Source organism: Periplaneta americana, chromosome 6 (assembly GCF_040183065.1).
Source record: "Periplaneta americana isolate PAMFEO1 chromosome 6, P.americana_PAMFEO1_priV1, whole genome shotgun sequence".
Lineage (NCBI taxonomy): Eukaryota > Metazoa > Arthropoda > Insecta > Blattodea > Blattidae > Periplaneta > Periplaneta americana.
In genome coordinates, this window is record NC_091122.1 from 107,557,937 (window position 1) to 107,584,925 (window position 26,989).

The following is a 26,989-nucleotide window of genomic DNA, read 5'->3' on the forward strand; positions in this document are numbered from 1 at the left end:
TAATTCCACATTATTCATCATATTATGCTGAAAAAAGCACCGGTAAATAATAGTTCCGAAATTAAAATATCGCATGTGTTCTACAAGAATTTCCTACAATTTTAATCACACAATGCTGAAAAGAAAATTAAATGCATGTAACTCTTCCGAAATTATAATTGGCCGATGTACTGTAAGAATTACCACAGCGTTTGAAGTAAAGACACACGCAAATAATTCTTCCGAAATTAATTATCGCCGTAGACCAAGAAGAAGTACCACATGTTTTTCATATTATGCTGGAAATAAAAAGCACACGCAAATAATTCTTACGAAATTTAATATCGCATAACTTCAATACAATTTTCAGTTATTTGTAATATTATGCAGGATATAAAAGGACACGCAAATAACAATTTCGAAATAAAAAAATCATATATGTTCTACAAGGATAAGCAGATAATTAATCAGATTTTTCTAGAAGTAGAAGCTCATGTAAATAGCTCTAACAATATTAAATATGGCTTAATTACTGTATACATTATCACATTATTCGTCGTATTATGTTGGAAATCAAACACTCACAAGCAAGTCTTCCGAAATTAAATACCGGTTTGGCATAAGTTCAATCAGAATTACTTCAGTAATTATCATATTATGGTGAAAATATAAGCACAAGGAAATAATTTTTCCGAAAATAAACGTGGCATACTTACTCTAAGAATTATCATATTATTCGTCGTATTTTGTTGGTAATAATAGACACGCAACTAAATATTCCCAAATTAAATTCCGCTATGGCATAAGTTCAATATGAATTAGCGCATTAATAATCACATTATGCTCGAAATAAAAGCACACGAAATTAATTTTTCCGAAATTAAATATTGCACAATTGCTGTAAGAATTACAACTTATTCGTCATATTACGTTGGAATAAAACACTCGGTAGTAAATCATCAGAAATTAAATACCGGTATCGAATAAGTTCGATAAGAATTACCACATGAAAATTCATATTATGCTGTACATAAAAGCACACGCATAAATTCATCGGAAATTAAAAATAGCATAATTACTTTACTAATTATCATACTATTCAACGTATTAATTTGAAAATGAAACACAGGCAAGTTCGAAATTCAGTACTTGTAGGGCATAAGTTGAATAAGAATTACCACATTAATAATCATATTTTGCTGGAAATAATAGTTACGCCAATCATTCTTCCGAAACTAAATATGACATAATTACTGTAAGAATAATCACATCATAATTTATTGTATTTTGTTGGAAATAAAACACCCGAAAGTTAGTCTTCTGGAACTAAATACCGGTATGGCATATGTTCAATAAGAATTATCACATTGATAATTAAATTATGCAGGTTACATTAGCAGATCCAAATAAATCTTCAGAAATTAAATATGGCATCATTACTGTAAGAATTATCACATTATTCTTCCTATTATATTGGTAATAAAACACAAGCAAGTTAGTATTCCGAAATTAAGTATGAGTATGGAATAAGTTCAATAATAATTACCGCATTATCAATCATATAATGCTCCAAATAAAAGATCACGAAAATAATTATTCCGAAATTAAATATTGCACAATTTTTGTAACATTTACAACATATTCGTCATATTATGTTGGAAATAAAACAGACGGAAGCAAATCATGCGAAATTAAATATCGGTATCTAATGAGTTCAATAAGAGTTACCACATGAATATTCATATTATGTTGTAAGTAAATGCACACCCAAAAAATCGTCGCAAATTGAAAATGGTATATTTACTGTACTAATTATCACATTACTCGACTTATTAAGTTGGAAATAAAACACATGCAAGTTCGAAATTCAATACGGGTAGGGCATAAGTTGAATAAGTATTACCACATTAATAATCATATTATGGCGGAAATAAAAGGCAATGAAAATAATTCTTCCGAAATTAAATATGGTATAATTACAGTAAGAATTATCACATTATTATTTATCGTATTTTGTTGGAAATAAAATACCCTAAAGTTAGCCTTCCGAAACTAAATACGGGTATGGCATATGTTCAATAAGAATTATCACTTTAGTAATTAAATTATGCTGGTTATAAAAGCACACCCAATAATTCTTGAGAAATTAAATATAACATAATTACTGTAAGAATTATCATATAATTTTTCGTATTAAGACGGAAATAAATCACATGCATATAAGTGTACCGAAATTGAATAGCCGTATGGCATAAATTCCACAAAAATTACCACATTAATAATCATATTATGCTGGAAATAAAAGGTAACGCAAATAATTCTTCCAAAATTAAAAATGACAAATTTACTGTAAGAATTATCACATTACAATTTATGGTTCTTTTGTTGGGAATAGAACTCACGAAAGTTAGTCTTTCGGAACTAAATACCGGAATGGGATATGTTCAATAAGAAATATCACATTAATAATTAAATTACGCTGGTTATAAAAGCACACCCAAATAATTCTTCAAAAGTCAAATATGGCATAATTACTGTAAGAATTATCACATTATTCTTCGTATGAAAATGGAAATACATCACTTGCAAATAACCCTTTCTATAAGAATGAGCAGATTATTAATTATATTTTTGCTAGAAATAGAAGCTCTTGAAAATAGTTCTCCCAACTTAAAATATGGCATAATTACTAAATTCGTAGTATTATATCGGTAGTAAAACACAAACAAGTCAGTCTTCCGAAATTTAATAATTGTATGGATTAAGTTAAGTACGAATTACTGCATTAATGATCATATAATGCTCTAAATAAAAGACACGAAAATAATTCTTACGAAATTTAATCTCGCATGATTACTAAAAGAACTACAACATTATTAGTCATATTATGTTGGAAATGAAACACACGCAAGCAAATCTTCCGAAATTAAATACTTCTGTCTCATTAGTTCAATAAGAATTGCCACATTAATATTCATATTATGCTGAAAATAGAAGCACACGCAAATAATTCTTCCGAAATTAAATATGGCATAATTACTGTAAGAATTATCACATTATTCATCGTATTATGCTGGAAATGAAACACCCGCAAGCAAATCTTCCTAAATTAAATATTGACATCGCATAAGTTCAATAAGAATTGCCACATTAATATTCATATTATGCTGGAAATAAAACCACACGCCACTAATTATTCCGAAATTAAATGTGGGTTAATTACAGTAAGAATTATCACATTCGTCGTATTATGTTGGAAATGAAACACACGCAAGCAAATATTTCGAAAATAAACACTGTTATTGCATAAATTCAATAAGAAGTAAGACATTAATTATCATATTATGCTGAAAATAACAGCACACGCAAATAAATCTTACCAAATAAAATATGGCATAATTACTGTAAGAATTATCACATTATTCCTCGCATTATGCTGGAAATAACACACACGAAAGTAAGTCTTCCGAAATTATATACGGGTGTGGCATAAGTTCAATAAGCATTAAAATATTAATTATCATATTATGGTGAAAATATAAGCACAAGAACATAGTTTTTCCGTAAAAAATATACGTTGCATAATTACTGTAAGTATTATCATATTATTCGTCGTATTAAGTTGGAATAAAAGACACGAAACTAAATATTCCCAAATTAAATACCGCTATGGCATAAGTTCAATAAGGATTACCGCATTAATAATCATATTATGCTCGAAATAAGACCACAAGGAAATAATTTTTCCGAAATTAAATATTGCACAATTGCTGAAAGAGTTACAACTTATTCGTCATATTATGTTGGAAGTAAAACACAAGGAAGCAAATCATCCGAAATTAAATACCGGTATCGAATAAGTTCAATAAGAATTACCACATGAATATTCATATTATGCTGTAAATAAATGCACACGCAAAAATTCATTCGAAATTAAAAATGGTATAATTACTGTACTAATTATCATAATATTCGACATAATAAGTTGGAAATGAAACAGAGGCAAGTTCGAAATTCAGTACTTGTAGGGCATAAGTTGAATAAGAATTATCACATTAATAATCATATTATGCTGAAAATAAAAGGTAACGCAAATAATTCTTCCGAAATTAAATATGACATAATTATTGTAAGAATTATCACATCATTATTTATCGTATTTTGTTGGAAATGAAACACACGAAAATTAGTCTTCCGGAACAAAATAACGGTATGGCATATTTTTTCAATAAGAATTATCACATTAATAATTAAATTATGCAATTTATATAAGCAGACCCAAATGATTCTTCAGAAATTAAATACGGCATAATTACTGTAAGAATTATCACATTATTTTTCGTATTGTGTTGGTAATAAAACACACGCAAATAAGTCTTCCGAAATTAAGTACCGGTATGGGATAGGTTCAATAAGAATTACCGCATTATAAAACATATATTGCTCTAAGTAAAAGACCACGAAAATAATTCTTCCGAAATTAAATATTGCATAATTACTGTAAGAATTACAACATTATTCGTCGTATTATATTGGAAATGAAACACACGCGAGGAAATCGTTCGAAATTAAATACTGGTATCGCATAGGTTCAATAAGAATTGCCACATAAATATTCATATTATGCTTGAAATAAAAGTACACACAAATAATTCTTCGGAAATTAAATATGTCACAATTACTGTAAGAATTATCACATTATTATTTATCGTATTTTGTTGGAAATAAAACACACGAGAGTCAGTCTTCCGGAACTAAATACCAGTATGGCATAAGTTCAATAAGAATTACCACATTATTTATCATATAATGCTGAAAATAAAAGGACACGCAAATAAATCTTCCGAAATTAAATATATCATAATTACTGTAAGAATTATCAAATTATTCGTCGCATTATATTGGAGATAAAACACGCGCAAACAAGTCTTGGGAAAATAAATACTTGTGTGGTATAATATCAATAAGAATTACCGAATTAATGGTCACATTTTGCTTGAAATAAATGCACACGCAAATAATTCTTTCGAAATTGAATTTCACACAATTACTGTAAGAATTATCACATTATTGAACATATTCCGTTGGAAATAGACATTAGAAATTAAATACCGGTATGGCATAAGTTCAATAAGAATTACCACATTAATTATCATATTATGATGAAAAAATACAGCACAAGGAAATAATTTTTCCGAAATTAAATATGGCATAATTACTGTAAGAATTATCATATTATTCGTCGTATTATTTTGGAAATGAAACACACGCTAGCAAATCTTTCGAAATTAAATAGTGGTATCGCATAAGTTTAATAAGGAATGCCACATAAATATTGATATTACGCTGGAAATAAATGCACACGCATATAATTCTACCGAAAAAAAAGAAATATGGCTTAATCACTGTAAGACTTATCACATTATTCGTCGTATTATCTTGGAAATGAAAAACACGCAATGAAGTCTTCCGAAATTAAATACCGGTATTGCATTCGTTGAATAAGAATTACCACATTAATTATCATATTATGCTGAAAATAATAGCACAAGCAAATAAAATTTCCGAAATTAAATATGGCATATTTACTGTAAGAATTATCACATTAATCGTCGCATAATGTTGGAAATAAAACACACGCAAGTAAGTCGTCCTAAATTAAATATTGGTATGGCATAAATTCATTAACAATTATCACATTAATAACCATACTCTGCTAGAAATAAAAGCACACTTAAATAACTTATCCGAAATTAAATATGCCATAATTACTTCAGGAATTACAACATTATTCGTCCTATTATACTGGAAACAAAACACATGCAAGCAAGTCTTGCGAAAATAAATTCTGCTGTGACATAATATCAATAAGAATTACCAAATTAAAAATCATATTATGCTGGAAATTAATGCACACTCAGATAATTCTTTCGTAATTGTATTTCACATAATTACTGGAGGAATTATCACATTATTGGACATATTATGTTGGAAATAAAACACATGCAATTTAGTCTTCCGAATTAAATTCCGGTATCGCATAAGTTCAATACGAATTACCATATTAATGTTCATACTATGCTGGAAATAAAAGCACACGCAAATAACTCTTTCGGAAATAAAATATGTCGTATTTACTGTAAGAATTATCACATTGTTCCTCGTATTATTTTAGAAATAAAACACACGCTATTAAGTGTTCCGATATTAAATACCTGTATCGCACATGTACAACAAGAATTACCACCTTAATAATCATATTATGCTAGAAATAAATGCACACTCATATAATTTTATCCGGAATTAAATACGTCATTATTTCTGTAAATAATTCCACATTATTCATCATATAATGCTGAAAAAAGCACACGTAAATAATATTTCCGAAATTAAAATATCTCATGTGATCTATAAGAATTTCTACAATTTTAATCACACAATGCTGAAAATAAATCTAAACGCAGGTAACTCTTCCGAAATTGAAAGTCGCAGATGAACTACAAGAATTAACACTGTGCTGGATGTGTAGGCACACGCAAATAATTCTTCTGAATTTAATTATCTCCGTAGAACAAAAGAACTACTTTTTTCATATTATGCTGGAAATGAAAAGCACAAGCATATAATTCTTACGAAATTTAATATCGTATAACTGCTATACAATTTTCAGGTTATAGGTAATATTTTTCTGGAAATAAAAGCACACGCCATTAACACTTTCGAATTTAGAAATCATATATGTTCTACAAGGATTAGCAGATTATTAATCAGATTTTGCTATAAATAGAAGGTCATGCAAATAGTACTATCAATATTAAATATGACTTAATTACTGCAAGAGTTATCACATTATTCGTCGTATTTTGTTGGAAATCAAACTCACGCAAGCAAGTCTTCCGAAATTAAATACAGGTTTGGCATAAGTTCAATAAGTATTACCACATAAATTATCATATTATGGTGAAAATAAAAGCACAAGCAAATAATATTTCCGAAATTAAATATGGCATAAATACTAGCCCCTATAAGAATTATCAAATTATTCGTCGTTTTACGTTGGAGATAAAACACACGCAACTAAGTCTTCCGAAATTAAATACCGCCATGGCATAAGTTCAATAAGGATTGCCGCATTAATAAACATGTTATGCTCGAAATGAAACCACAAGGAAATAATTTTTCCGAAATTAAATATTGCACAATAGCTGTAAGAATTACAACTTATACGTCATATTATGTTGGAGGTAAAACACACGGAAGCAAATCATCCCAAATTAAATAACGGTATCGAATAAATTCAATAGGAATTACGACATGAAAATTCAAATTCTGCTGTAAATAAAAGCACACGCAAAAATTAATCGGTAAATAAAAATGGCATAATTACATTATTAATTATCATACTATTCGACGTATTAAGTTGGAAATAAAACACAGGCAAGTTTGAAATTCAGTAAATTTAGGGCATAAGTTGAATAAGTATAACCACATTAATAAGCATATTATGCTGCAAATAAAAGGAAAAGCAAATCATTCTTCCGAAATTAAATATGACATAATTACTGTAAGAATTATCACATTATTATTTATCATATTTTGTTGGAAATAAAACACACGAGAGTTAGTCTTCCGGAACTAAATACCGGTATGGCATATATTCAATAAGAATTAACACATTAATAATTAAATTATGCTGGATATATAAGCACACCCAAATAATTCTTCAGATATTAAATATGGCATAATTACTGTAAGAATATCACATTATTCTTCGTATTATGTTGGTAATAAAACACACGCAAGTAAGTCTTCCGAAATTAAATACCGGTACGGAATAAGTTCAATAAGGATTACCGAATTAATAATAAACATATTATGCTCTAAATAAAAGACCACGAAAATAATGCTTCCGTAATTAATTATTGCATAATTACTATAAGGATTACAACATTATTCGTCGTATTATATTTGAAATGAAACACACGGAAGCAAATCTTTCGAAATTAAATACTGGTATCGCATAAGTTCAATACGAATTGCCACATTAATATTCATATTATGCTGGAAATAAAACCACACGCCACTAATTATTCGGAAATTAAATATGGGTTCATTACAGTAAGAATTATCACATTCGTCGTATTATGTTCAAAATGAAACACACGCAAGCAAATCTTTCGAAAATAAATACCGTTATGACATAAGTTCAATAAGAAGTACCACGTTAATTATCATATTATGCGGAAAATAAAAGCACACTCAAATAAATCTTAGCAAATTAAGTATGGCATAATTACAGTAAGAATTATCACATTATTCCTCACATTATGTTGGAAAGAACACACACGCAAGTAAGTCTTCCGAAATTATATTCGGGTGTGTCATAAGTTCAATAAGCATTACCATATTAATTATCATATTATGGAGAAAATATAAGCACAAGCAAATAATTTTTTCGAAAATAAACATTGTATAATTACTGTAAGAATTTTCATATTATTCGTCGTATTATGTTGGAATAATGCACACGCAACTAAATATTCCCAAATTAAATACCGCTATGGCATAAGTTCAATAAGAATTACCGCATTAATAATCATATTATGCTCGAAATAAAAGTACAAGAAATTAATTTTTCCGAAATTAAATATTGCGCAATTGCTGTAAGAATTACAACTTATTCGTCATATTATGTTGGAAATAAAACACATGGAAGCAAATCATCCGAAATTAAATACCGTTATCGAATAAGTTCAATAAGAATTACCACATGAATATTCATATTATGCTGTAAATAAAAGCACACGCAAAAATTCATCCGAAATTAAAAATGGTATAATTACTGTACTAATTATCATAATATTCGACGTATTAAGTTGGAAATGAAACAGAGGCAAGTTCGGAATTCAGTACTTGCAGGGCATAAGTTGAATAAGAATTATCAGATTAATAATCATATTATGCTGGAAATAAAAGGTAAAGCAAATAATTCTTCCGAAATTAAATATGACATAATTACTGTAAGAATTATCACATCATTATTTATCGTATTTTGTTGGAAATAAAACGCACGAAAGTTAGTCTTCCAGAACTAAATAACGGTATGGCATATTTTTTCAATAAGAATTATCACATTAATAATTAAATTATGCAAGTTATATAAGCAGACCCAAATAATTCTTCAGAAATTAAATACGGCATAATTACTGTAAGAATTATCACATTATTCTTCGTATTGTTTTGGTAATAAAATACACGCAAGTAATTCTTCCGAAATTAAATACCGGTATGGAATAGATTCAATAAGAATTACCGCATTATAAACATAAAATGCTCTAAACAAAAGACCACGAAAATAATTCCTCCGAAATTAAATATTGCATAATTACTGTAAGAATTACAACATTATTCGTCGTATTGTATTGGAAATGAAACACACGCAAGCAATTCGTTTGAAATTAAATACTGGTATCGCATAAGTTCAATAAGAATTGCCACATAAATATTCATAATGGAGGAAATAAAAGTACACACAAATAATTCTTCGGAAATTAAATATGGCACAATTACTGTAGGAATTGTCACATTATTGTCGTTTTATTTTGGAAATGAAACACACACAAGCAAGTTTTTCGAAATTAAATACCTGTATTGCATAAGGTCAATAACAATTACCACTTTAATTATCATATTTTGCTGAAAATAAAAGCACATGCAAATAAATCTTCCAAAATTAAATATGGCATATTTACTGTAAGAATTATCACATTATTCGTCGCATTATATTGGAAATAAAACACACGCAAACAAGTCTTCGGAAAATAAATACTCGTGTGCCATAATAGCAATAAGAATTACCGAATTAATGGTCATATTTTGCTTAAAATAAATGCACACGCAAATAATTCTTTCGAAATTGAATTTCACATAATTACTGTAAGAATTGTCACATTATTGAACATATTACGTTGGAAATAGACACGCAAGTTAGTCTTCCGAAATTAAATACCGGTATGGCATATGTTCAATAAGAATTAGCACATTAATTATCATGTTATGCTTAAAAAGACAGCACAAGAAAATAATTTTTCCGAAATTAAATATGGCATAATTACTGTAAGAATTATCATATTATTCGTCGTATTATGTTGGTAATAAAACACACGCAACTATATCTTCCCAAATTAAATACCGCTATGGTATAAGTTCAATAAGTATTACCGCATTAATAATCAGTAATAAAGAATCTTCGTAACAAAATTTCAGACAATAAATTGATCATAACAAAATCTGATAAAGGATATGCTACTGTAATATTGAATAAAACTGATTACTGATTTAATTGCAAACTTCTTTACCGTCTAAATATTAATATTAATATTAATATTAATATTAATATTAATATTAACACGGTAAAGAAGTTTGCAATTTAATGAGTGATACATAGGTGTTAAATGTGTATACAGAAAAACGAAGAAGCATAAAATTCTTTATGTTAGTTAAACAGAAAATATTTCATCCGGGAATCAACTTGAAAAATTAGAAAGGTGCCCCACAAATTAATATCAAAGAGCAATAAAGGGACGTGTTTAAAACAATTGAATTTACTATCAGTAGTAAAGGAAAACATAAATTAATTTAAGTGAATCCTTCAGCTCATAAATTCAAACCATTGCCTAAAATACATTAAGAAAATATTCCGATTATACTCATTATAAACTTTGGTTCAGATTCCACTTAACATATTGCAAAATGTTTTCAAACTTATTTAAAGAAAAATCTTAAATTTCATAGCAATCACAATATAAAAACACAAGCAATTTCATAGGAACACTACAAGAATTATCCATAAACGAAAACTACAGAATTGCATTTTTCGATGTTATTAATATGTGCACCAACATGCCGGCAAATGACACGTTAGAAATAACAGAAAGAAAACCAAGGACACAAAATATAAGCAGAACGGAAAAAGAAAAAATAATATAATTACTACGTATTTGTCTAGGTCAAAATTATTTCCATTTCAATAATAAATACTACAAACAAAACAAAAGTCTTCCAATGTATTCACCACTATCTGGCATCTTAGCTGGAATTTCTGTAATAAATTTAGAAACAAAATTCATAGAGTTTAATCAACAGAAAATAGTCATATGGGTTCGTTACTTTGATGATACTTGTTTAATAAGATCAGAACACTATCTCACAACAATTATTAGAGAACATGCACATCCTATATTCTGGAATTCAATTCACGAAAGACGATAAAATAGGTAAGAAAAAAAATTCTTGGACATGACAATAGAAACAAAAGATGATAATTTAAAGTATAGAATTTACAGAAAACCTATTCAAAATACAAATCTCATTGCTACTCATTCCAATCACACGATACAACATAAAAAAGCAGGATTAAACAACCTTGTTAACAGACTAATTAACAGACAGTGCTTTTTCGTTCCCAAACAAGTTAAGAAAATTATCGTTTAATATATCCTGAAGTTTTGGGGTTGAAACTCTGACTCTAAATGCTTACGTCACGACGCTACACAAGGTATAACCTAGTTCGGTACATAATAATAATAATGGAGCATGGCAACTTTAAGTGGGGTTGCTACTTTTCAATCATATAAACGCACTAGCATGTGAAATTAGCTCTGTACAAAATATTATTGCTACATATGATTAGGTCGATAATAATACTGAACTAGTATATACAGTATATATAATAGAACATATTAGTAAACATGATACACATTAACTGTAAATAATATATATATATATATATATATATATATATATATATATATATATATATATATATAATGTATACAATTATGCATTTAACGAAATCAACTCCGTTACGGTGAACAGAAACGTAATATAATCTCAAATTATGAAATTCATATCCTTTGTTATAACTGCCAGTAAATGTTTACGTTGAGACAAATATTCTTCCTAAGTCACATGATGTTACAGGGACAAAATAATAATCACACAAATCAATATACAAATTAGCAATATTTATGTTCCACAATATATACAAATAATTCAATTATCAAATCTATTCCATTGCAGAGATTGAAAACATATGGGCTATTCTGAGGTTATGAAATGTAAATCTTTTACGAACATCACATAAAATTTGTTTAAACTAAGAGAATGTTCTTTCTGTATCATAAGACGTTACAGGAGCTTATTTATAATACATTACATCATTGTTATTTAATGACCCCATGCGTATCTGCTTGAAATTCTACCCTGCGTACGCATCCTGGTGACGTAATAGACGTACGAGAAGAAACTACTCGATCCTCTGTACGTTTGGGAACATATGTGCGCTGCCTGCTTATTAATGTACTAATGTCAAAATTAGATTACCAAAATGATTTACAGTTAATAATACTATAAGAGCAGAAAATGGATATCAAACTAAAATTGTTGATTATATCATAAAACGTGTTCGAAAAAACCAACGCCAGAAAACATATACTAAATTAGTTCACGCTGAAAAGAAAAAAAGATTTCATTACTTTCACGTACAATAATGAATATATAGGGCTACATAATTTTTCCATAATCTTCAAGAAACATAACTTCAATATTGTGTTTCGCACTAATAAGAACATTGGAAAATTTCTATTCTATGGATTTTATAATTATTATACAGATAAATTCAACCTTTCAGGAATATATAAATTAAGGGGACACTCAACTATATTTTGGAACTTTTTTCCTATTTGCCCAATCTTTTTCAAATTTGGAGAAAACGTTTAATATACACATGGAAATTAACATGCAAAATCTCAGCTCATTAGATCCAATACTTTTCAAAATAAAAAATATTTCAATTTTAATCAATCATTAATATAAATATCACTTTTAATTATCATTTTTTATTTTTTGGCATTGTGCATTTGACTGTGACTTCTCAATGAATAGGGGAAGAATTCTGTATATTGATTTAGTTCTGTCACGTAAATTAGTATAGAAATTTAATTTTTCATTTCTATGACACTTTTTCTCCAATTTTCAAGTTGAGTGTCCCCTTAACTTGTCAATATCCGGAATGTTGTTCTACATATGATATAGAACAGACAGGTAAAAATTTCAATATTAAATACAAGAAACACATAAATACTCATCATGATAATTCACATTCTGGTTTCAGGGATCATATAGTATATAATTGTCAACATTACTTCATTGACATAAGTCCTGATATGCAAATCCTGCATATACATGATAAACCATTTAGAAACATTACAAATACACAAAGATAATAATACATTATGCAACGAGCCTATAATGATAGTAATTAAGAAGCGAGTATGGATATTTATGAAACGAACGCAAGCGAGTTTCATAATTTTCATACGAGCTTCTTAATTACCATTATAAGCATGTTCCATACGACTTTTTATGCTCGACCATATTTCTAACTTGAAATTATTCAGATGTATACATTTTATTTGTATCTGACAAGATCGGAAGTGACCTTGTTCTAGGTCGTGAATTGTGAGATGTGCGCAGACGCGAAAGTATTGATTTTTTCCGAGGAACAATAATGTCATTGACCTTGATGTAATCCCGTTAAACTTGATATAACCTTGATTATTGAATTCGACATTGAAAAACGAGATGACAAATTGAATTTATTTGAATATTATTTACAATTAACACGAATTATTATAGTAACAGAACATAACCTTCCGCGACAATATTGGATTTCCAGCCTCCGTGACTTTTCGCTAATTCTCTTTCGATTGCATATCCGAGAATAATCGATACTTGCGGTTTTATAACGGTACAAAGCTGACTTGTCATTGGCTGAACACCTGTAAGCTGAGTTGTCATTGGATGAACACCTGTACTTTAATGAGGTGTACTTTAATGACATACATTAAAGGACTGCTACCAGGTGTATAATTACTACATTTCGGCATAGTCGAGCATAAAAACTATTAATACACATAATTTGAATGACAAAGCTATCCTAGGAAAAACATTTTATTTGAAGAATTCATAAAAACAGCTATTGAATCACTAGTACCGGAACAGGTATAAACCCTAGCAAACATCGCGCCACGGCGAGTTCACGTCAAGTCACACAAGGCGACGCAAAAACCTATCATCAGGTTACGTCCAACAATTACCAATAAGTTCATCTTAAATTGTATATTTGTCCATTCGAAATTGAAGCTGTTTCTTGTTAACTTATATCATAATATATCACATCTCATGTTATATTTAAGTTTAAATAAGATACATTACATTCGTTCAAAAAACAATCTATTCATTTTTACGATTTAATATGTAATGAATTTTAATTATATTTAGCAATTTATTATTATATGATTGGAGTTACCACACTGAAGATGGAGTAGCATACAACACCGAAACATGCCTATATTTTATATGTTTAATGATTTTTATAAATGTGATGAGAACACCGGTACATTGATTTTTATTTATCATCATATTGCAAAAGAAGTAAAGAAGAAAGTTAGCTTCCCTTATGAAAAGGTTGCCAGATTTGACAAAGCGTATTACATATAATTTGGAAACAGACCTAAAAGGTAAAATGATATTCATTTGAAACGATGAGGGAATCGAATATACAAAATGTCAGAAAAATTTACACCTGAGTAGCGTTTGTGCTCATTTACAGTTAAGAAAGGGGGAAAAAATATCATCAGATAGGTTAGAATCATATGAATGCCATATACCGCGAGAAAAGTAATAGTACGGATTTATGTATTGGCATTAATATCTAAACCATCAACAGCCATCGGTTAAGATAACTTCAAGTTTCCATTGTCACTCCCATACAAATGATTTCTCAATATCTGAACCGATCCTTTAAGGGCACTAATGGCTGTTCCTTCACAATGCTGTGTGTTAGCCCCAGGTTTTTACATTTGTTGACAAAGAAGGAGGGTGTGGTACCTCGTACAAACTATGCTTTCAACGGTTTTATTACACCTAATTCTGTTACTTAAATTTTATTTTGAAAAGCTTATTTTGATAGAGTGGACAGAATTGTACAACTAATTTGGTTAGTTTTAAGTACGTCGGTACAGATAGTGCGAAATAGGAAAAGAGCCTAAACTGTGTTTTGCCTTGATATCAAGAGTTTCGAAGGTATTTATTATCTGTTGCTACGTGGAACGATAACATTAAAACATTTTTTTACCTTTCCAAAATTCCTCTTTTTCAGATACGTCTTTCATGAAAATCCTTTGCTCTAATGTAAATTTCAGTTGTATAATTTGAGCGACCTAATCAAAACAAAAGTATGGTGATTGGATCGTTATATGTATTTAAAATGGAACTGAGGAAATGATTGAGGAATAATTAGTTAAGTGTTATGGGAAAGACGAATAGAATGAACCAACAAAAAGGAAAGTAGTTAGGAGAGTTAAAGTAAGTTAGAATGGTAAGTAAAGAATACTGAGTGTTTTATGTACTTGAGAAAGGAAGAATCTGGGAAGTGAAGCAAAGAACTAGTGAAAGTGAGTGCAAGTACGGAGAGTGAACCATGAAAACTATACAATTTTTATAAAGTAGTTTATTTCACGACGCTGTATCAACATCTTATGTTATTTAGCGTCTGAATGAGATGAAGGTGATAATGACGGTGAAATGAGTCCGGGGTCCAGCACCGAAAGTTACCCAGGATTTGCTCATATTGGGTTGAGGGGAAAACCCCGGAAATAACCTCAACCAAGCACTTTGCAGCCACCGGTATTCGAACCCGGGCCACCTGGTTTCGCGGTCAGACGCGCTAACCGTTACTCCACATAACAGCTATACCAATGAAAGAGAAAAAGTGACAAGTGAATTGAAGAAGTGATAGTAACGAAGTACTACAGACATTCGAATATTGGAACATTGTATGAATGCAAGAGTAAAGTTATGAGAAAAGGTCAGTGAAAATAGGGAAAATAATGCAATATTGTAATGTAGGTGAAAGAATGGAATATAGACATTTAGTGAATATGAAATGATTGAAGATAAACAGAAAGTTAGGGAAATTGGTAATGAAAGATAGCAATGATAGTAGGAGGAGGATTAGTTACTCATGGTAGAAGTATTGTATAGATATCAGGAATGGGATAGAGGGATGACAAAAAAGGGTACTATTACTGACACTACTACTACTATTACTTACTACTACTTACTACTACTAACTACTAACTTACTACTTACTACTACTAACTTACTACTTACTACTACTAACTTACTACTTGCTACTAACTTACTACTTACTACTACTAACTTACTACTTCTAACTTACTACTAACTTACTACTTACTAGTAACTTACTACTAACTTACTACTTACTACTAACTTACTACTTACTACTACTAACTTACTACTTACTAGTAACTTACTACTAACTTACTACTTACTAGTAACTTACTACTAACTTACTACTTACTAGTAACTTATTACTAACTTACTACTTACTAGTAACTTACTACTAACTTACTACTTACTAGTAAATTACTACTTACTACTAACTTACTACTAACTTACTAACTTACTACTAACTTATTACTAACTTACTACTAACTCACTACTTACTACTAACTTACTACTTACTACTAACTTACTACTAACTTACTACTTACTACTAACTTACTACTAACATATTACTAACTTACTACTAACTTATTACTAACTTACTACTAACTCACTACATACTACCAACTCACTACTTACTACCAACTTACTACTTACTACTAACTTACTACTAACATATTACTAACTTACTAACTTACTACTAACTTACTACTAACTCACTACTTACTACCAACTTACTACTTACTACTAACTTACTACTAACTTACTACTTACTACTAACTTACTACTTACTACTAACTTACTACTTACTACTAACTTACTACTTACTACTAATTTACTACTTATTACTAACTTACTGCTTACTACTAACTTGCTACTTACTACTAATTTACTACTTATTACTAACTTACTACTTATTACTAACTTACTACTTACTACTAACTTACTACTTACTACTAACTTACTACTTACTACTTACTGCTAACTTACTAATTACTACTTACTAGTAACTTACTACTAACTTATTACTAACTTACTACTTACTACTAACTTACTACTTACTACTAACTTACTACTAACTTATTACTAACTTACTACTAACTTACTACTTACTACTAACTTACTACTTACTACTAACTTACTACTTACTACTAACTTACTACTTACTACGAACTTACTACTTACTAGTAACTTACTACTAACTTTTTACTAACTTACTACTAACTTACTACTTACTATTAACTTACTACTTACTACTAAATTACTACTTACTACTAACTTACTACTTACTACTAATTTACTACTTACTACTAACTTATTACTTACTACTAACTTATTAATTACTACTAACTTACTAATTACTACTTACTAGTAACTTACTACTAACTTATTACTAACTTACTACTTACTACTAACTTACTACTTACTACTAACTTACTACTGACTTACTACTAACTTATTACTAACTTACTACTAACTTATTAATAACTTACTACTTACTACTAACTTACTACTTACTACTAACTTACTACTTACTACTACTACTACTTCTACTACTACTACTACTACTACTACTGCTACTTCTGATACCACTGCTAGTACTGTTGCTGCTGCCACTACCACCACTACTATAAATTGTTGCTGCTTTCTATTGGTTTTTACAATAAAACGACTTACGAGCCATAATCAGATAGTTCACCCTTTTCAATTTGACAAAAAAGAAACAAATAAAATAATTTTCATTAATATAATACCACGTGTATTCATCTTAAAGTCGAAGGTCGAACAGAGGGAATTCAGGAGAATACAGGCAATTGAAGGAGATTAAGTGGAGTACAAGGAGAACAAGTTGAAATCTAAGCGAAGAAGGAACTAGAAGGAGAAGAAGGTGAATGCAAACAGAAAAATCGAATACATGGAGAAAATGAGCAATATAAGAACATAGAACATACAGTGATAAAAAGGCAAATGGAAGGAAAACAATGGGAATACAAATACAATCAGGGATAATAATGAGATAGGAATGGGTATACAAGAACAACTGCTGGGATATCAGGGGAATTGCAGGAATTCCAGGAGAACACGTGGATATGTAATAAAAGGTGAAGAAGGAAAATACAAGAATAACAGGAGGAATAGAAGGAGTGGAATTCGTTCAAAGGACAGCAAAGGGAATATTAGGAATACAAGGGAAGACAATGAAAACAAGGAGAACGCAAAGAAAATAAGGGAAAGCCAGTAGAAGGAAAATGTAAGTGTAGGTGACGGGTAACAAGGCAAATATGAGAAAAATGGAATACGTAGAGAATAAGAGGAATACAAGAAGAAAAACGAAGGAAATGCAAGGAGAACAAGACAAATGAAAAGGAATAAAGGAAAAGGGAAGGATAAAAGGGATAGACTGGAATAGGAACAGAAATGCAAAGAGAAAAAGACGAATATAAGGACAATAAGGGGTCTGCAAGAAAAACAAATGGAAGGGAAGGAAAACAAGAGGAATACAGGAAGGAAAAGATAATACAAGGAGAACGAGGGGAAGACGAGGAGAAAAAGAGATGTGGAAGAAAAGGGAAATTGAAGGAGGAAAAGGACATAGCCTACAATGAGAACAAGAAGATGGAAAACAAAATAATGTGAATGCAAAGAAAATGAAAGGGAGAACATGGGGAGAAAAAAGAGAAGGGGGACAGGAATACAACAGAACACTTGGAATACAGGGAGAACTATGTGAGTACAAGGAGAGAAAAGGGAGTAAAGCAGGATAAGGGGAATCCATGGAAGTACAAAGAGAGAAAGAGAAATACAAGGAGGGAGTGCAAGGAGAGAAAGGCGAATACAAGGAGGAGAAGGGAAATCTTTCAGAGTACTAGGAGACAAAGGGGAATACAAGCAGAAAAGTGGAATACAAAACGAAGGGGTATAAAATAGAGCACACAAGGAGAATACAAGCAGCATACAGGGAGAATAAGGAGAATACAGTGAGGAGAATCGCCGTATAAAGATAACTATAGGTATAGAAAAGAACAAACGGGAGAATAGGAGACATACAAGGAGGAAAAGGGAATATCAAGAGAACAAGGAGACTACGAGGACAACAGCGTAATAGCAGGAAAGCAGGGGGGGATATAAAGGGAACTCAAGATATACGAGAAGAACAGGGGAATGCGAGGAGAATAGCAGGATACAAGGAGAAAATTTCGGATAAGAGGAGAACAGGACGAAACGAGGAGATTAGGGGGCTTATAAGGAGAACACGAGGATACGAGTAGAACGGGGGGTTACGAATAGAAGATGGGAGATAGGCCTACGAGGGGAAAACATGGAGGATACGTGGAGAACAGGGGAAGACGAAAAGAGGAAGGAGAATTCGAGGAAAACAGACGTGGGACTGGGGGGTAAACAATAATAGCAAGGAGTATACTAGGAGAACAGAGGGATACGTAGAGAACAGGGATATAATACAAGGAGAACAAGGGGAATACTTGGAAAATAGGGGAGGATAAATGGAGAAAAACGGAGATACAAGGAGAACAAGGCGAATACCTAAAGAACAAGGTAATAGCTGCAGGACAAGTGTAATACTAGAAGAACAAGGGTAATATCTCGAGAATAAGGTTACCACCTGGAGAACGAGGAGGAGTACCTGGAGAACAGGCAAAATATCTGGATAACAAAGGAAATGCGAGAACAAACAAAGCAAATATAAGGGAAAATGCAAGGAGAAAAAATTAATACACAGAGAAGAAGTGGAATAGAAGGGGAATAGTTTTAATAATGGGAAAAAGGAAGTACAAGGAAAAAAAAGGTAATGCAAGAAGAACAAGGGGCATGCAATTAAGACAAAGAGAATGCGAGAAAAAAAGGAAAAGCGGGGAAAACAAGGAAAATGTAAGGTAGACAATGGGAATGAAGGGGAAAGGACGAGAATTGCCAGGACAAATGCAGAAGAAGGGCAATACATTGAGAAAACGGGGTATACAAAGAGAACAAGGGGAATTCAAAGAAGGCATCCGACATTCAAAGAGAAAAAATGGAATGGAAGAAGGCAAATAAAATGAGAAAAACGGAATATGTGAAGAATAAGGGGTTTAGAATGAGATCAAAGGCAATGCAAGGAGAACATGAGAGTTGTAAGGAAAGATAGGTGAAAAAAGGAGAACAAGGGAACTACAAGGATAATACGGGGATTACAAGGGGAATAAGGGAAATAAAAGAACAACATGACCAACGCAGTAGAACCAGGATAATAAAAGGAGAAGATAAATACAAGGACAACAAGGGGAAAGTAAGTAGAACCAGAGGAATCGAAGTGGAATAAAGAAAATAAAAGGAGGACATAGGAAATACAATGAAAGTATGGGCAATTCGAAGAGAACAAGAGGATTACGATGCGAAGAAGGAGATAACGGGAAGAATTGAGGCTAATTCGAGAAGAATATGGTAAATAAGAGAGAATACGGGGATACGAGGGGAGAACAGGGGAGATACAAGGAGAACAAGGGAAATACTAGCAGAACATGGGGAATTTCAAGAGAAGAAGGTGATTACGAGAAGAATAGGGGGGAATGAGAGGAGATTAGGGAAAATACAAGGAGAACAGGGGAATTGTAAGGAGAATAGGAGGACGCAAGGAGAACAAGATTAATACAAGGAGAAAGAGGAAATACAAGGAGAATTTGGGGAATTCGTTGCTCGAATTTAATGTTAACCATGATCGAGGCACTACGATGAAACATCGTGCTCTTCAACCAAGGCTCAAAAGCAAACTAAAGCAGACGGAACCAGTGTTGGCAACTGGATTCTTAAAAACCCGCTAAGATACAGTACAGAAACCGCTAAATTGATATACTATCAGTTTAAAAATATTATTTTTTTACGGCTGTGAGTGTTAAAAAGACGCTAAATCTCTATATGAGCAATACAAATTTCATAAATTTTACCCTCTACGATAACATTTAAAAACACTAGATCCAGCGGAAAAACCGCTGAATTGGCAACACACAGAAGAACGAAACGAAAGTTGGTAGCTCCGAAAGGATCGATGTCAACTATATCCCAGTACCAACCTCCTCCCATATGGTGCAGGGATAGGAGATACGAGTCTCGCTATTTAATTGCCACGCCTCTTACACTTATAAATACAATACAAAAACAAACAACAACAACATACGCATAGGTAAAGACTACAGTTATTCTCCTTCTTCTTCTTTTTCTCCTTAGTCTTCTTCTTCTTCATTTTCTCCTTCGTCTTCTTCTTCCTCTTCTTCTCCTCCTCCTCCTCTACTCTGGTTTCCTCACCTGTTTCGAAGTCCACAAACATTATTTCTGCAAAGAGCAAATTGAACTTGATCGTGAAGCATGCATTCACTGTCTTGCATTGAATGTCGTATTAATAGGGAGAGGATTCGTAAGCTAGTCATGCAAAAACATTTTGTACATGTTTTGAACGTTGCACTAACAAATACGTAAAGTTACTGGTACATATGTTTGCACATTTCAGGCGTTCTATAAAAACTGGATTCCTATGCAATAGTTTCTTCAGTTTTAAAATCACGACTTCACCCACTGTACTAGTTTCTGTAGAAGCGAGTCAATGACACCAATGGCATCTTTCAGTTGTGGCGACGAAGATTCCAAGTACTCAGTATATTTTAGAAGGTCAATGAAATGTGCCTTGAGGAACACAAGGAAGCCATACATGTCGCTGCTAAGTACAGATTTTGCCTTAGGAATTGAGGCAGCCTCCTCCATGTGGAGGATGTTCTCTCTCTCTCTCTCTCTCTCTCTCTCTCTCTCTCAGTGTATTGATATTTCTCTCAAAATAAAAAAAATCAATATTATAACGCAGTAAATTCAAGATAATCCTTATCAACAATGATTTAGTTTCTTTTAGGTTGTGAGGTCCGATTGAGGTATTTTTTAGGTTCAACAGAATGTACATATACGACTCCTACGATCATGTTTCGGAAAATTATTGAAGAAATAAGGAGTTCAGAAGTAAGGAAGATAAGTAAAAACTATAAATCCGGCCCCTATAAAGTGCTCAATAGACCATTTTGTAGTTGGAAGTTCATTTATTATTTTTAATTATGTTCTTGAATGACTTACTACGTTTCACTGTTGTGGATGCGGTATTATCATTGAAATTATAGGGTTAAACGAAAGCCAAAATAAGCACAAGTACGTTTCAAGGCTACAGGCGTAATAGGCTATCATATTCATGTCCTGATTGCCTGCACACTTGAATAGGAAATGTAATAATAAATATCATTCGTTTCGAGTTGCATTTTGTCGTTTATTTTAGCATTATATTTACTACCATGTTAAATGCTAGAGAATTGCGTGTTAAATTAATGTTCTTCCTTTCTGTAAAGAACTTAATTCAAATATTTAACAGCAGGTTCTACGAATTGCGACAAATTTAACAAACAGTTTGGACCAACTGGCTAAGAGGCACTACTCGATAAATCTGCTCTTCGCAACCAGCAATCGAACTTGAGCGTATCTGAAAGCGCCACCACTTCTGGATGTAAACAATAAAATTACTGCAACCTACCTTCTTCACTGCTCAAAGTGATCGTGCTTGTTTTTCTGTCCAGATGGTGACCGCTGGACGTCGCGTTGACTTCGTACATCTTCACCTGGTGAATCTGTTTGGACATATCTGAAATGCAACATAATTCTGATTTTAAATCGTCGTCATAAATTGATTGTTAGCTAATGTAATGAACAGGGTAAATAGGTAGCATATTAAGTAGACAATATGTAGGCCTATGTCATCTGACTAGTAACAATAAGTAAATCATAAAACTGAAGCTTGAAAAGGAATCAAAAGTTGAAGCGCGTAGTAAAGTTACTTCTAACGCTCATATAGTCTTAAAGAAAATAAATTGAATGAAATGAACTAAAAGTGCTGTTAATTTTGTAATTTCGTTTAAAGAATGAAATTAATTTATTCTTATTCTTTTATTTACAGTAAAAACCGAACTTGTTCGTAGATGATAGCGCCAACACTTCAGGATGTAAACAATTACTGTACCTTCATAGCGATTGGTCTTGCTCCAGGATGTGTATTCGTGTCCACCTAAAATGCAATATAATTCTGATATTAAATCGTCGTAATAAACTGATTGTTAGCTAATGTGATGAACTTTGTAAATGGGAGTATATTAATTAAGTAGACAATAATATGTACGTCATCAAACTATTAACAATAACTAAATCATAATAGTGAAGTTTGAAAAGGGATCCAAAGTTAATCACGTAGTAAAGTTATTTCTAACTCACATCTTCAACTCAGTACAATATAAAATAATATTATTCCGAACAATTTAAGTTCTCAAAATAATAAACAAGTCACTTACAAAGCTAACAGACAGAGCGATAATTCAAAATGTTTTCTATTTGCATTTTACTTCTAAACAAACTTAAAAAATGCTCTCCGCTAAAATTTACAAAACAGTAGATAGAACCTTGTTAATTTGAGCACTCGATTGTTAGGCTTGGTTAAGTGGTAATGATTTTACCGCCACACATTGAGTTGAGAAAAAAATATTTCGAACTTTTTATTATGTTTCCTTTTTAAACGGCAAGATGGGACGGAGTTGTTAATCTAGTTTCAGACAAAAAACCACATAAGCTTTAAAAATTCTAGAACACTCGTAATTACTAACTACATTGAAGATAACAAAGCAAATGCATGAGCTTAGCATGCAGAAAGTCTTTTGCCGTTCACACATTAATTTCAGTGCAATCTAGTGACAGCTAGAGGGAAAGAGATGTCTCGGGACTGAAGTGTGAAAAAAATGCGAACCAAGAATAAACGTACACTCCTTTCCCCTTGCATGGCCATAAAAATGATTAATTCATAATATTACAGCAACAAATATTTTTAAGCGTGATGTGTCTATCGGGATACAAAATAGTTAAGTGGAAAATGCGACCACACGCGCTTAATTATCGCCACATTGAGTGGAGCCAAGGAACGGAGCGTGAGATTCAGACATATTTGTAGCACATAAAGAAAAAGGCCGCCAATCAAAACGAAAGTTTTAATGGTTGGTAACATTAAGGAGGGCACATAATGTAGTACTACTGCAACAGAATTTCTTAACTATGAACAAGTGGGGTAGGAAACACAGAAACAATCGAGGGTGATCTATCTGAAACTGCCTCTTAGGCTTACAATTTGTAAATACTTACGTCTAAAAAGATGACGAAACCTACGAAATCCATTCCTTAAAAAGGGGCAGCAGCCACCCTTCGCACTTCTCTTATCTTTTTCTTTAACCAATGACAGTTCAAACATGGAATATTCCTCGTTTTCTTCTTCTTTTCCGATTGATGTCGCTGGCGTGGAAGCTGGTATGGGACCCATGGACGCTGCCATGGGAGGTCGAAAGGCAGCTGGGTTGTAGGCTGCAGGTAGGAAAACAAACTTGGTCGTTACACATGTGTCATTGCATTCACTGGTTTTCAGGGAATGACACAATTAATAGCGATAAAGACTCATATGCAACTGTATATTTTTTGCTGTCCATTTGCAAGACATACAAAATCTTCTTTTTTTTTTAATGCTTTGAACGAATGTAATGACGAATAGTCAAATTTAATTCTATTAATTTTTTTATCCTCGACCATGCCGAAATGTAGTAATTATACACCTGGTAGCAGTCCTTTAATGCATGTCATTAAAGTACATCTACTCATTAAAGTACAGGTGTTCAGCCAATGACAACTCAGCTTACAGGTGTTCAGCCAATGACAAGTCAGCTTTGTACCATTATAAAACCGCAAGTATCGATTATTCTCGGATATGCAATCGAAAGAGAATTAGCGAAAAGGCACCGAGGCTGGAAATTCAATACTGTCGCAGAAGGTTATGTTCTGTTACTATAATAATTAGCGTTAATTGTAAATAATATTCAAATAAATTCAATTTGTCATCTCGTTTTTCAATGTCGAATTCAATAATCAAGGTTATATCAAGTTTAATGGGATTACATCAAGGTCAATGACATTATTGTTCCTCGGAAAAAATCAATACTTTCGCGTCTGCGCACATCTCACAATTCACGACCTAGAACAAGGTCACTTCCGATCTTGTCAGATACAAATAAAATGTATACATCTGAATAATTTCAAGTTAGAAATATGGTCGAGCATAAAAAGCCTATAATGGTAATTAAGACGCTCGTATGAATATTATGAAACTCTCTTGCGCTTGTTTCATAAACAACCATACTTGCATCTTAATTACTATCATTATAGGCTATTATGGATAGATCAAATATAAAACTGTAAAAAAAAAATCAGTGAATTCTTCATCAAATCATAAGTGGCATTCATGTCGGCAGTAGACCCACTAGCGACATAATATGTTCATATTATGATACTATCTGAGAACTTGAATTCGTACTTATCAAAGTTGCTTTCTAATGTTGGGCCAGTTAGTGTTCCTAACGTATGCATAATCTTTGTTCTGCGGTATCAGTTCCACAGCCTCACACATTATAAATTACTTGTCTATTCGTTTACTTTATAATTTTTGTTAATATACTTGAAAAAGCACCCAACAATATATCCTCTGATTCATTAATCATATTGAGTATGGCTAATTTGCTTTCAATTGATGGTATTTCAGGCGAAAAGAGAAAGCAAAGCCAAAACACAAACAACTTATCCTACTAACCCCAATAACAATACCTACCAATGACTATAAAAAAAAGAAGAACTCAGTCAGCTGACTACAGTCTGTACAAAACTAGATCTTTAATATTCTCATAGCCAGCAATGCATATTTCTGTGCACTTAACTGCGGAATCCCGGCCAAACAGTCACTCAGCTGAGTGCGCCCCTTGTATAATGGCAGTTGACTTTACCATATAACTTCAACAAAGATCCCTAACTTGGAGTCAGGCCACAAAGGGAAGCATTGAAGAAGGAGAGTTCTATCCGGTGCTGTGGATTGAATTCGGTGTAGCTCAGTGGTTAGAGCGCTTGGAACGTAGAACCAAGGACCCGAGTTCGATCTCCTGCGCCGGAGCGAATTTTTCTCCTCAAATATTAAGAATCTACGTCGATCCGGTGCTGTGGATTGAAGTCGGCGTAGCTCAGTGGTCAGAGCGCTTGGAACGTAGAATCAAGAACCCAAGTTCGATCTCCGGCGCTTGAGCGAATTTTTCTCCTCAAATATTAAGAAACTACGTCACCAAACTACTGACAATAACTGAATCATAAAAGTAAAGTCTGAAAATCAATCAAAAGAAGAAGTACGTAGTGACGGTTACTTATAATATAGATACAACCCCAAGCATTTGTTCTCTATGGGCTGTATTTAGTTACTTCTTACCTACTTTGAAATACTACTGATGTAAACAATTACTGTACCTTCGGAAGTGCTATATTCCGTTGTTTGTGTGGACGCCTGCGTCAACACAATAACTACAGGCTCCATGTACAAGTTCTGGCAGCTGGTCTGAGAGGCTGCTTCTGTCATTTTCTCTGCCGGTCCAGCTGAAGAGCCTCCATCGTCTTCAACTAAGCTGGTACCGGCACTGTTGTAGTTAGTCGTCGTCTTTTCTGGAGCCGTCCGGATGGTAATCGGGCTCTTGGTCTCTATCGAATCTGTTAAGTAAGGCAAAATCAACATAACATTGAACAACAGAACTAAATTGCAAACTTCAAGGTTTGCTTTCCTCAAATGTTCTAATTTAACATTTTAAAATCCAGGAGTACAAGGGGAACAAGTTCAAAGCAAAGGAAACTTGTTCAATACAAGGAGAACAGCGTCAATACAAATAGAAAAAGGGCAATACTTGGAGAAAACGGGGTGTTCAAAGATAACAAGGGCAATTCAAGAAATAATAGGACATCCAAAGAGAAAAAGTGTACTGGAAGAATCGTATCATGTACAATA